Here is a 14813-nt window from a genome sequence, read left to right as displayed (position 1 = left end):
GGGCGAGGATGCGGAGCGGCTGCGGCGGGGACGCGGAGCGGGAAGCGGCGGGATGGAGAGCGGCGCGCAGGGATGCGGAGGGGCGGGGATGCCCGGCGGGGGGTGCTGCAGGCGGGCGTGGGCGGTGGCACCCGACGGGGACACGATCTCGGGGCCGGAGTCACTCCCCTCCCCTGAGTGTCCTGACCCGCCTGCCCTGAGCACCTGGCCGGGGGCGTTCGCTTTTCGGGGTCCTGTTAACGCAGCAAAGCAGTGAGTGAGCTGCGCGGGGTGTGTTGGGGAGATSCTGAAGGATAACGCAATTAAAAGCACTTAAGCGGCAAGACAGTACCGGCACATGAGTATAATCTGGCCTTGGTTTTCGGGGAAATCTGTGTGACTCTAAAATTATATTTAGAAGCCAGAAAGTTTTGTGGGTTTTTTGCTTGGTTGGTTTTTTGGTCTTTTTTGGATTTTTTTTTTTTAGTATGAGCCTAATTTAGTCTCAGTATTTGGGGAGGGGAATCAGTAATAACAGTACTTCCATTTAAAGTATGAGGAATGGATGTCATGGACATACAGGATGGTTTGGGTTGACCTTCAAAGGCCTTCTAGTCCAACCCTCCTGCAACAAGCAGAAACATCTTAAACGAGATCAGAYTGCTCAGAGTCCTCTCTAACCTGGCCTTGAACGTTTCCAAGGAKGAGGYATCCAAGATATCTCTGGAAACCAGTGCTAGTGTTTCACCACCCTCACTGCACAAAATTTYTTCTTTATATCTAGTCTAAATCTACTCTGGATCTAAACCCATGTGACTGCCACTGCCAATATGTCCTCTGAATGGGGAGAAATGCTTCTAAACTTTTTTTATGCCACAGATGTGTGTCTATTTTTATAGATTTTTGGAAACATGAGCAAGACTGATTGTAGAGTAGCAGCCCTTTTGAGGTAATAGTCCAAAACCTAGTCCTTGAGGCCATATCTGTAATATGCTGCAGTTTTTTTTTGTTTTTTTTATTACTGTGGGAGTACTGCAGTGAAGTTTAATACTATACTAATATGTCTGTTCCTTGAGTGCAATATACAGGCAGAGTTTTAAACACTGAGAAGATCTGAGCACATTGATAGGTACCTTTGATGTGATTAAGACATTCCCAGTAAATTATTCACCAGATGGTACATCAAAGGAAGTTACTCAAATTGCATTTCAGAGCTTCAGCTAATCTCTGAAGTGTGTGGGCTACCATCCAGGCTGCAATATTTTGCATGAGTTAGTTGTCCTTTATTACCTTGTCTAAATGTGGTGATTTGCCCTTCTTTTATCATGAAGCAATACCAGAAAAGAGGTCAGGAGGGAATAGTTTTGAACCATGTTTGCCTCCAGATTTGGGACTCCTGACTGTTGTTTTATAGGAGGCCAACATTGGCAGAATGTAACCACGTTTTGGTTCCCAATTGTTTGRCTGTTGTCCTCTGCTGTCCACTATCTCCCTCTGTTGTGCCCATTGCCTTCCTACCTCCTCCACATCACAGGTACTCGATGCTGATGCTCKAAGGTGCAGATGAATGCTGTATAAGTGAGGTGAACTTAGCATGGTGGGATGCTATCTGAGGCTTCACCCACATTTAAAAGCATTTACAACTACCTGCCCTCTCCAGCTGACAGCAATAAGAGCTCTCACAGTCTTAAGAAACAGAAAATGTTGATGACTTTGAAAGACCCCATTGTTCTGCAGCATAAGCTTCATGGTTTTGGCAAGTTAGATCTGAAATCAGGCAACCATTTAGCCCCAGCAATTCTTCTTTCAAGATTTTTCAGGGTTTACTTGCACTCTAAGTATTTGTTTTGCTGGACTGGGATCCAGCTCCTCAYCTCTTCAGTTTTCAATTCCTCATGCTGCCATTTGGATGTCCAGTTCAGTCATTCTCTCAGCATTTGGAGAAGAGCAGCCTCCCTTTAAGACACCAATACTGTGTRTTTTACAACAGAGAATGTGCATCAGCCATTATACATCTGAGCTTTATCCTCTGTGATTTAAAATCTGGAGTGGGTAGAATCTACCACTAYCACTTACACAAAGCTCAAATTTACACAGTCATAATGTAGAACTCTGAAATTCTGCCAACTGCTGGGGAGGCGTTATCCAGTTTATTTGTATGCATCTCTCTCTTTCAAGATCATTTTAAACACTTTGCAGTATAATTTCCAGAAGGATGAAAGTTACTTAAATGAAAACAGYGTGTACCAACCTGTTTGATGCTGCAAGGAAGGTGGAATATTCATAATATTCAGCCTTTTTTCAGGTAGTGATCTATATCTGTTGTAYAGGGTCCTACCTGACCTCTTCTTATTTTAAGGCTTTCTTAAAGTTTATGGCTCCACTTTAATGAAGGTAGATAGAAAAGGGAGTATTATAAAAGTGTTTTGCTTATTAAGAGTTATTGCACTTGTTTATATTTTGATTTTATTTCCTCATTCTRAACAAGGAAAATAGGGAGTCAGTTTAGTTTTGACTTGCCCTTCAGGCTCTCAATGCCAACATGTTTGTGGGARCCTTTTTATGTGGTGTAGAACTGGATTCACTATGATCACTTTGGCTATGTTTGACAGCCTCTGATTTCCTTGTTTTGAAAAGGGGTGTCAGAAATTTTTGTCTCCTCCCTTCACACCCACGCTCCCCACCCAAGTCTTCATTGCATGATCTAGCAGGTTTGTGGAAGACATGAATCTGCACGGAGTTAGTTTTGGGCAAGTTTTCCTGAACTATGTATGGCTATATAAAAACAGCTGCACATCTGTTACCACTGCATACAGATGGGATTGGGAATTTGGCTCTGGCAAGTGGCGCAGTCCCCCCATTCTGTAACGCTGTGCCTGAAATAGGTATGCCTATTCAGCTCAGTTAATTTGTATGCTGGGAAGTGCTGTGTTTTTCTTGCTCGTTGAGTGTGAACCACAAATGCACATGATAACTTCAGCTGCTGCAATTTACCTGCATTAAATACTTGCCATCTTTCTGTTYATTGAGAGGAAGTAAGAGGTGAGTAGTAAAATCTAAGGAAAGACCTTCGAAACTTGAAAAAAGTATTTGAGTGACTGATGTGGTAGTGGTACCTTAGATGGAGATTTATATTACCTTTGCATGCAGATGTATTTGGGAATCATCAAAGACACAACRATGTTCATTTTGCTGCCACAGACACTCATGCCCACACAGTAGGAAAGAGGCTTTTGGTGGTGCGTTTCAGCATACTGCTCGAATAGCACTCTGCTTGCAGGGAGAGTGAACAGGAAGGAAAACATGAATGTATGTGTTGAGTTTGTGACTCTATTTGGTGCTGGTTAGTTGTTGTCTTCTTCTCCTTTTGAGGGGGACTTCAACCTGATTACTGAATGTCAGTCTGCTATCTTTTGAAATAATAAAAWATGTCAAGGCTGTGTTTTCAAATGAGTTATCACAGCATCAAGAGAGGCACCATGCTGCAAGACTGCCCTTGGTCCTGGCAGCAGCTTATCCTGCCTGGTTTGCAGTCAGCTTCCAGCCTTCCTGCAGGCTCTCCAAACTCGTTACTGTCCCCATAGGAAAATCACTGGCTGGGGCTCACTCTAGAAAGTTGTTGAGATTTCCTCGTCTCTATCCATACTGTTGTATGCTCTTATCACAAAATGGAGAGCAAAGGGTTCTCTYATGGGTTGATTTGCACCATTTAGTCCATATGTGGTGAGAATTGCCAGGTGTGAGATGGCTATGGGCATATTTTCCAAAAGACAGGAGAAGCACAAGGTGAGGGGGAGTGTCAACAGTAGAAATGGCCCAAGGTTCAGCCATTTTGATTTTTCTTCAAAAAGAGTGACTTCAGTTAGCTAGGACGATAAAGATGTAACTTACATCCCTTGAGAGTAAAAATTGAGGGGACTTGCCTTCCAACCAAGTGACTCTTTACTGWGCTTATTTTGAAAAGGAAGAGGAACGTGTCAAGTTTCCAGCACCTTTTCTTCAGAGGTCAATAGTCTAGGCTCTAAGTTGTAATGTTCATGACAATAAACTGGAGCTTTTTAACAAAACCATCTGACTCCTGCTCCTCACATGAGCAGCCAGAGTGCAGCAGCTCCTCTGGCAACAGCAGTGGGGCCTTCAGGTCTGGTACTCTGGGACAAGGGACAGCAGCTGAAGACTGTCAGGACACAGCTGGTAGCAGCAAGGGACAAACCTAGCATGGCTCTCTGAAAAGAATGTTTTATATGGCTGCARCAAACTGGCCTGGTATAAGCCAGCTCCCTGCAGCACATGAGTTCCTGTTCAGGTRTTAATTGTGGGATTAGTTACCAGGCTGCTGTTCCCAGGTCTCTTCCAAAATGAGATATAATCAGAAGAAAGGGGGTCATTTGTTTTTGAAAGAAGCTGCCCCACTCAAAAAAGGAGACTGAAAAATGGCAAATTAAAATATCAATATGAATGGTGATAGGTTTTTGCAAAAAAGTGTCCACTGAAGTTTCAATTAGCAGAACAATTGCCAAGTGGTGGTTGGAATGMAGCATTGGAAAGACAGAACCTCAGAAGGTGTTTATGGTCCTTCAGACTCAAATTCAATTTCATTTCAAATTTCAATTCAATTTCAAATGTCCTTCAGGCATTTTCTCTATTCAGATAAGAATTTTCAAGTCATGAAGAAAGTACCATAGTATTTCATRTGTAGTATTCATACTAATATGACTTAGAATTATTTAATTTTCTTAAGGAAAATCTCAAATTCATGTCAGTTCCTATAGCCAAGGACTTCAATGCCACTGAGAATTTGCCTTGTTGCAGGAACCAGAAGCAATGTGCCCAGCTTGAGATGATGGAGTCAGTGGCTCTGTGTACACCCTTGCCTGTCAATGAGCAGCTGGCATGAGCTCCTTGGTCTTTGCTGTCACATATCAACCATCCTAGTATATGATTTTTAAGGACCACTAAATTCGTGGTGCTTTTCTACATATGATAATGCAGACATTCAGAAGGCACACAAAGAAAAAGAATACTAAAAAATACCCAGACTGTGAAGCATGCAGTAGACACAGCACTTCTTTAGAAAGGAGAAAAACGAAAACAAAATGAGAGGAGGGAAATAAAATGTCTGTTTGGGCAATAAAATATGTTATTTTCTATTTTCCACTTACTATTAAAAATGGTAATAAATTCAAAGCAACAGGGAATCCTCAGCTGGGATTCAGAAAAATACTGACAAAACTTAGYAGGATGCTACAAACTTTTTGGTAGCCTGAGTGCAGTCACTTATATTCCCTGAGAAAATTCAGCTTTGCAGCTTTTCACATCAATGTCATGTATCCCATATAATAAATTCCCTTCTGCTCAGGGTACCTGCATCTCAAGTATCACATAGGGACACGGAAGATAGTTCAGACTTGTGTCTTTAATGCCATCTGGAAGTAWACTGATTTTATTGGATGCTTAGGGATAATTTACTTCTATTGCTTCATGCTCTTTCCTCGTTTTTCTGATATTCATGTTGGCAGTTAACTTTCACATTTGCATTACGTGTAAAGGTCTGGGGGATCACCTATTGCTGTCCTGGGAGAACAACTGAGCAGGACTGAAKGGGGGAATGACCAGGGCTTTCTAACTGGAGAGGGGCTTACTTAAACCAACAGGTTTCATATAAGAWGAAGACATGATCTACAAGAAAGGGACAGACTTAGAAGAAAAGTACAGAGCGCTCATTAATTCCTAGATGCTAGTGAGATGAAAGAGCCTGTTTTTCTCCAGTGTTTTAGCTTTGCTGGCAATGTGAAGTTTTCATTCTGCAGCCAAGCAGCAGCTCAAAGTGGGCAGGGAAAGTGATACAGCTGCACAGCCATTCTGGAGTCCTTTGCCTCCTCTGCAGTGGGTTGCATGTGACAAGGACAGAAATCTGTTAGATGGAGTGAAATTCACCTGAGCACGAAGGCAAGGCATTGTTTGTCTCTTTTTGCAGCCCTGCTCATGTTTAAATGGTATTCACTGCGGGAGTGCTAGGCACTGTCTGGCTGCAGGAATGGGACTTTGTTTACTTCTGGTATTTTGTGCCAAGTGGCCTATGTTAAAGCAATGTCTTGTGTAGTGCAAAATGAGGTAAGTTTGTTGTCCTTCAAGGGTCAATTTTATTTCTGTTGTTATAATGAATGCTATCCTTTGCAATTGTTAAATCTGCAGTTTTCRGAGCAAGGTGGTGGATCATCTTTAATACCACTTTGAAGGCACTGCCGGCGAGCACGTGAGAAGATTCTGTCAAATGGTTTTATGCACAAAGCAGATTCTTCTCWAAAGAAGGCTCTGAAGTCAATGACACGTTCTTATTCACAGGGGCTAAATAGTGCAGTGAGCTGAAGATGAGTGTGCAGGCAGCAAACAAATAAACAAACAARMTGTGYTCTAGATAATTTTAACAGATATGTATCCTTGGAAAAATTAAATAAAATGCACGATCCTGGAAAATACTGTGCTCCAGCCACTGCCACATGTGCAGTGAAACATAGATACATTTACAATTTTAAAGATAGGTRAGAGTTCAATATGTAAAAAGATTGCTGATGTTTTCATACACACATCTATCTTACCAGTAGGTCTATCAAGCCAGTAGGTCTTGAAAGCTGTATGACCAGACACTTCTAGCTCCATCTGAGGCTGGGAACTGAAAGAACATGTGTTCACCAAAGGAAAAAAAATGTATTGTGCCATAGTGCTTTCTGTCTTTTCCTTAAATTTCTTGCCCCCAGATGGCTGCTAACTTTATATAACTTGCAGCCAAGGATCCTCCCACAGGGAGCAGGAACAGAGCCCAAACCGATCTCATCCAAATGGGGCTTGCTCCCATCTGCCTATGTTGAACTCAGGTGAGCCTTCCCAGCATGTAAAATTCCCCATGCAGTTTCTCTCCAAGGCTTACATCAAAGCTGCCATGCTACCCAGGATTAGAGTGAAATGCCCCTTGAAGCATTTTATCCCAAACTCAGGTTATTTGGTTYGATCAGTAAATTTAGTTTAGAAATGCCCAGTGGTGAAACCATTAGCAACAAGACAATGATTCATTCCTTACAAAATCAGAGGCATAGCCTGGAGAAGCTTGTTTGCTATGAATGACTTTCTAGCCAGCTATYGAGATAACTGCCTATAAAATACACTTGATGGCACATAAACCATTATGGTGCCAAATATRTATGAAACTTATTACCTCTGAAATTGTCCAAGATGTTCTCCACCAACCTAGTGATGCCATGTAGTAAGAAAATTTGAAAGGAATGCCTAAAAAATAGTGTGACTGGGGTGGTAATGAGAMAAACCTATTCAGATTAGCTGTGTGTATACTGCCTGCATGAAMGCTGCCAGTGAAATTCTGGGTGTTTCAGTGCCTGGTGGTGCCAGTTGGCTGTTTCAATCCATTCAGCAAGAGTGTGCTGTCTGTGTAGCAGGCAGATGTAWGAACACGTGTGTGATAGACCCTGTCCCTCACAAAAATGTGAGAGAGAAATGTATTTGGGGAGACACTTTAAGCAACACAAAGGGCAGTTGAGGCACAACAGCTCATTTGTCTAATTCAAAGCTCCCTTCTGGGCTGGKGTTTTAAAGATGGGAGTTAATAACATTCTGGAGGAGACTGTATGACAGAGCAGGGGTATTTTTGAAAATAAATACCTCACTGTGTTGTGAGTGTCCACACTATGAAACAAATTAAGTAAAAACAGTCTTTGTGTTAGGTAATAGCTTGCTTTTGCTGTTGTTTTCTCCCCCAAAATATAATGCCTTATCTATGTAAGCAGGATGTGATGCAGAGACTGTTGATGGACAGAGAAGATATTCATGAACAGGGAAAGAATAAAAGAAAACAGAGATTTTAACTTTTTGGTTAAAACTGCCTGCACAAACGCTGTTAGGAAAAAAGTATTTGGGAATTATCTTAAAGAGGTRTCCCTTGTATCAGACTTGGATAACTTTCCCTCTGAGCATGCATTAGCTGTTTAAAGAACCTGTTATAAAAAATTTACTTGATGCTTTTTGGTTTTTCTTTAAACATCCTGATTGCCTTCTGATGACACTGTACAAACACACGGTTAGAATCAAGTGCTCAAAATAACTTCCTAGAACTCAAATTGATTTTTAAAATAAGAAAGTAAACATGTGCATGTGTGCAAGTCGTGCATGCATCCAGGCAGAACTAGTTATTTTTATGCTTCTCGATGAAATGATCTGTAAAAACATGAGGTGCTATTTATTGTTAACATAATTTATAATTTAAAATGCTAACAGTGACATGAAGTGTTGTCTCAGCTCATTTAACAGGCTGTGAAATGGTTAGAAGTATGATAGAAATCTCTGACAAACCAACCTCAGGTAAAATGTAGTTACTCGTATTTGCCACTCCACCCCTGATTTTTCATAATGTTGAATAAAAATAGGTCATCTTGTTAAGCAAAAAAATACTATCATTAGCAAGAAATTATTCCATCTCACATTGAGGAGAACATGTACAGCCCAGTTTCATCCCCTCCCCATGATTTGACTTTGAGGAAAGTAGGGAAAAAATAGCTGGACTGGTTTCCTTCAGTGAAACTGTGGTGAGCTTGAAGGAAAGGTGTGCTGCCTGTCACCTTGGCCATGGGGCATACACCAGGTCCTTTGCAGCAAAATTCTCCCCTTAGATCCTTCTGCCCCATGAGAATGACATGTGAATGGACAATTTCCATCCAACGCTGCAGTGATTTGGCAAAAAATAATTACCTGTATAAAAGATGTAATCTGACTCTGGGCTTATTCCTGGGAACAGCCTTACATCCCTGTTGGGCTCAGTATTGGCTGTGCTGTGACAAATACTTTTTGTTGCATTATGGCTTTTTTAAGGTTTCATGGAGGCAAGTTATTTCACAGTGGTAYTGCACTCTCAGGGGCAGAGGAGGAGATTGAATTTAGGGGGAAGTTTAGTGGAGAGACRGGGACTAGGGATGCTCAAAATAGAAAATTATCTGGCAGTTCTRAAAACTTAAATCCTTTTATCCCTGTGGATGTATTTCTTTAATCTAAGCACTTGAGTGGATGAACTGTTCAATATTTTTTTTAGTATCTATTTCTGAAAGAAACGGGACATAATTTGCAAGCCAGATTTTCTGTAAGGACCAGAGGCTTAAAACTCTGATAGAAATTTCCAGCCATAAATGGTTACCATGTTGCACATATCAATAAGTATATTGATAGTAATGAGATACTTACTGTGCTATTTTCATGAAATAACATTTACCTTAATCGTTCTTGCTTGGCTYACTCTTTCTTGGCCTGATCCATATGACAAAAGCCCATTTATGCAGCTGGCACCTGACTCAGGGCTTAACAAATGCAGAAAGACTACAGCTTTGTAGCAAGGCAGGAAAAACTACAGAGCTGCAGATGTTATAGCCCCAAGCGTTACTGGGAAAACTATWGAGACAAACCAATCTTGTACTAATGAGAAACGTTTCTTAGGGCAAAGCAAGAGTTTGCAGTGAAGTATAGATCCCTATCTATTCCTCTTTGAATATCCTCCCTGAGATAGGATCAAATCAATCCAAAAAGTATGTGAAATGCAAAGAAACTATTTTACACTGGGCTATTGTGCCTCAGTTATTGGGACAACAGCTGTCACCTCAAGTTGTGCCATGGAAAGGGCTATTTTCTTCCTTRGCAATGCTGCAGTGCAGGGGGAGCTGAAGTGCAGGTGGCTGCACAGAGGGCAGCTAACATTTCTTGGTCTCCAGAGGACATTGCTTTGCCATTTTTCTCTCCCTAGATACCTATGTTCCAGCACTCAGAAAAAATCAGAACAAACTGCAAACTCACTTCAGATGGAGATTGTTTTGAAGTATTGTATTCAGCAGAGATATTCTACATTGTCTRGGAAAAACAAAGGGACCATGTGCAAATAGCCTGTATCTACCTTCAGGGGGAAAAAAGCCAATCTCAAGAGCTAACTAGAGAATTGCTCCTTTTACCTGGGCRATTGCTATCAGTAGTGGGCTTACCTCTGCTCTCACAGCAATAGGTGGAAGTCTTCTGTCTATCAAAAGGAAGATGTTTTTCTACATTATTTTCTCATATGAGTTTATCTTTAGATTTGTGATATTCTCAGTTATTCCCCATTTCAAATTCAAAATAGCAACCCATTAAATGATCCAGTGACTTCTCACTTGCCTGTGCAAGATGAATTGGAAAAAAAATCTAACAGGCCTAACCCTGAAACCAAAACAAACAGTGCCCAGTTAGATTCTCCCATGACACAAACTGGTGACTTCACCAGCATGCTGCCCAGCAAATATTTAGATGCAGCTGTCTCAGATGGATAATTTGTACACCAAATACCACCCACAGTAAATACTGAGGAAATCAAACCAGGACTCTGTACTCAACAGAGGAATCCTGGTAAAAGGCATGATATGGGAGTGGCAGTGCTAAATCTCTAGGAAACCCTTCTTGTACTGAATGTCCATTTAATATGGAGCTGAAAGGACCTCTCTGGGTTTACATAGCAGTATCATTTTTGTGTGGCCATTCCTCYGTGTGTAGAAATGCCCCCCTATTAGCAATGTAGCCAAGCAACCAATTTCAACCACCTTTGATTTTAAGAAGAATTTAAGAGGATTTCATTCCTTCAACTGCTSTGAAGATAGAAAGTGGAATAGAAAAGAGAGACCATATAAATTTCTAAGTTTAGGGAAAGGCTGCAAAAGTTATGCTTTATTAGACATTGTCTTCTCAGCTGAAGAAAAGCTTCTAGTGAAGCTGTCAGTCACCTGTGAGGATCCTTGTCCAACAGGATACTTCTGATGAGGTTGATTCTGTACCTGTGTGGGAACCACATGGGAATTGGTTCCAAAAGCAATGCCTGTGCCTCCCAAGCAGAAACAAAGGAAAACGTGTGAGTGGTCTGCCTCAATCACCCCTCATCCACTGTCTTAGGTAACTTTAAGATATAGATTATATATAGATTATATAAGATTATCCAAAGGCAGTTTAAAGTCACTCAGTGTTTAATTTGACTTTTAAGGTTTTCAGGTTTTATTTCAGGAGCTGATTTCTAAATTCACATGGGGAAAGATTTTATATAACTTTCTGTTTCTTTTATGAAATACATTTCGAGTGCATTTATCACATATGAGGATTTTAAAAGGCTACATTMATTTAATCTGGAGGCATTTCAAGGTTGTTACCCATATTTAATTTGTTTTGTAGTGTGTTGCCCTTCTGCCCAGCTTTCCAGAGAATRGAAAGACCTGAAYTGACCAAAATSAAGAAACGGGTTACTCAGGCTSCGGTGAGCCTTTAGGTCAACACCCTAAATTCCAGAGTCTCTGCCCATTTCACCAATCTATGATGGTCACATACCATGGCAATCAAAGTCAGCAGCAATCAATGGGAACAGTTTGCTCTTCAGTTTAAAATTAAGTAAATAGTCAGTTATAAAAAGCCTTTGCAAATTCTTTCCCACGCGTCCAGTACAAATCTTCATATACTCTCATTTAGTATAAATCTGAAGAGGAATTGAATAGATTTCTACTGGCACACTCTGATGATATTCAAGGAGTAGGTGTAGCAAGCTGTGAGAAYGAAGAAATTAAGAAAAATACTGTAGTGCTGTCAAGAGTAGGTGTAGACATTTTGYACCTGCTAAACTAAAATGATGGGCCTAACATTTAAAATAATATGCTGATCTAACACTTGAGCAGAACAGTGATTTAGATAGACAATGATCTTTTCTCTGCTATCCAGTTTCCTTAATAGTAGAAGGAAGCCAAATGCTTTGCAATGCAAATTGAATGACAAATAAAAGGATGGTGTGATTCATCTGAAAAAAATGTTTCACTTAAGAAAACCCCAGAAGGCAGGATATAGATCCCCTATTTAAWTCACCCTACCCCCTTCTGACTTCTCTGCACTAGCAGCAGTGACAGTGCAGGATTTTCCTTGTTTTGTAGGTTGTGCCTTGGATTTCTCTGCCATTCAGTGGAGGTTTGTCTGGAGAAAAAATCATGGTTACAATRCTTCCTATTTTTTTGTTGCTGTCTGCTGGATTTACTCTTCAGCTAGGGAGCAAGCAGAATAGTTACTAGTTGAATCCCAAATCTTTGGATAATGTAGATGGCATGAAGCTTTCTTCATTTCAAGTTACGGTGCTGTAACAGCCTCAGGAGAGCGTTGTTGGAGCTAGACACGAAGTGTGGAAAGAACATCTCACCTCATTCAAAATGTGTAGAAATGCCTTTTAAAGCCTTAGTTTCATGTTCCCTTAAAAGATAGTACTAGAAGTTTGGTGAAATGTTTCATTTTTTAATTAAGCGTCTGACAGACCCGCTGATTTATGAAGCTTGATTTTATAATTAAAAAAACTAACATCTCTAGAAACTGACTGCAAAGGAGGACCAGAGGAGAAGCAGGTGCAGGAGTGTGAGAAGCCAGACTTCACAGAAACATGTTCCTAATGTAGTGGAAAATTGGACATTTGAACCAGCTGAAAAGCAGGTATGCACTGAGCTTGAGAAGATACTATTCAYGTTGCTTAGGGCTGAGTCCTACACGTTTAACTCCCACTGATTCCTTAAGGGCTCCAATTCAAGTCAACGTCAGTAGGAACCTGTAAGGGCTGCAGGCACGGGCTCTTTATGCTACTAGCAGCTCACATTTTGGGGCTTTATTAAGACTCAGATTTGCTGAACAGACTGTACTGCAAAACCATGCTAATTAGGATCTAAAATTCTTGGRCAACTGCCACAGATTCCTGGGAGCTGTCTACACTACCAGGAAAATGGTTTTAGAGATGCTGATTGCCTGAGATAATTTGGGGCATAACTTGTCTTTTTGCAGTGATTTTTATTGTATCTACGTARCCATCCTGGCTTTTCACAAAATCCTTTTTTTGCATACCTGAGACAGCTGTTCTCAGGAGTCTTGGAGGCAGTGTTCCTGAAAAGATGGAGCCAGTGGGTTTGTTYGAGAGTATAACCTGAACTGCTTGGGATGGTGCTGGGTGGGAAGTGTTTCAGTGTGTCTTCTTCAGAGGTTGTATTRATTTTCTGTGGTACTGCACTATTTGGTGAGTTGGTGAATGAATTTTGGCAGACTTTAAGTAATTAATTCTGTATTTGTTTATCTCTACAGCAAGGTTATTGTTTCCAGCTGTTCCCCCAGTWTACATCAAACTCATCAAAGGGTTTCAGCCATTCAATCAAGGCTGTAACCTCACCCARCATTGATCAGGCATTGATTCAATGATAATGCAGTTCAGTTAACCTGAGACTTTCACTTTTTTGATGCAATTTCATTCCATGACATGTTCCTGTTTCTAGTTTTCTTCTSTAGTCTGGAAAATTACCTGGAGATTTTTGAGGCTCAAATCCCACTCCTGACTTATTCAGGAGAGGCCAGGCCACACATTAGGAGATATGCTATACTGTAAAGCAAAAGGACACTGATTTTTCATCTCATGTTCTTCCCCTCATTTGGTGGTTTCTTTTGCTGTATCTGAAATCCTGAACTCTGCAGCAGAGACAGGAAACCAAGTGCATTATTCTGGGATGCATGAACCACCAGGATTAGATGGAGACTTTCCTTTCAACCTCCCTCAATCCCACACTTAGATATACTGGCTGACCATCTCTCAGTATCATACCTTGATTAAGCAAATGCCTTTTGGCTCCCTGATGGGATTTCTCCACTGAACTGGACAAAGACTTCTTTTGGGAAATTACTGAAAGAACATGAGAGAATATCTGAATACAGGAAAAAACGTAGCATCTATAAATATATAACCTGGGGTGGAGCTTCCCAGTTGTGGCACGTGCACTGCCAGTGGTACACAGAGGAATTCAGGATGGCATGAAGGTATTTAATGAATATCTGAATGCCTCTCCTTGCCATAAGAAGCATGGCCCAAGATGGAGGCATGAACTAATAAACAGCTGCCTCTGCCATCTCTGCCTCCAGGTGAAACTTGAGCACGCTGGAAGGAAGCAGAGCTCCCCATCCTGTCTTGCACCAAGGAATAAATGCTTTTGGTCCTGAAGTCCCCGATTTTCCTTCAAGGCTAGCCACCAGTTATAAATGCCMGGGGTCAAGCAGAGCCACCGAGCACATATGTGAAATCCTCATGAAGCAATAAGGCTTTTAAAATTTTCCCTTCTAACTGCATTTTCTTGTATTTTAAATAAGCATATGTTAGCCTGGAGACTTCTGTCTTCTGTAGAAAGCTGTTAGCAACACTGTATATCTCACTCATTCCAGCATATTTTACTTCCTGCAAATGTTGACAACCCTGTGAGAAGCAATGAGGATCTGTGCTTCTGACCATCACCTGTCAAGGAGGAATCCAGAGAGGAAAGCCAAGAAATCAGGGATGAGGAATGGATGGGAGACACTATTTTGGCTCATTTGTTTCATCTGCCAAAGACAAACAGAGCTGCAAAATTGGCAGCAGAAGAGAGGGATGACTCCCATTCCTCTCCAGTCAATCCAGTGAATAATTAATGCACTTTYATTTAGTATATAGCGGTATACTTTTTACAATACATGCTACTAGTGCAGCTATTGAAGAACCATCGTATTAAAGATGCATAAACAGATGAACTGCAGGAAGCCAAGAACATGGTTAAAAATTCATGGCATGCTTTGGAGCAGCAGTGGCTGCGCACTCTGCAGCCGTCAGGAAGCTGCCATGAGCCTCTCCCTCCCGCTCCGCMTAAGAGTGCTCATCAGAAAGAGGCGGCATCGGCCTGTTTCACAAAAAGTAAATTTACGAGGAACACAGAAGCCCAGAAAGGTACTGTCCCGGTCTTTAC

Source organism: Malurus melanocephalus, unplaced genomic scaffold (genome assembly GCF_030028575.1).
Source record: "Malurus melanocephalus ecotype Western Australia unplaced genomic scaffold, MMel_1.1 scaffold_91, whole genome shotgun sequence".
Taxonomy (NCBI): domain Eukaryota; kingdom Metazoa; phylum Chordata; class Aves; order Passeriformes; family Maluridae; genus Malurus; species Malurus melanocephalus.
The sequence above is the reverse complement of the archived record's forward strand: the minus strand, read 5'-3'. Positions refer to the sequence as shown.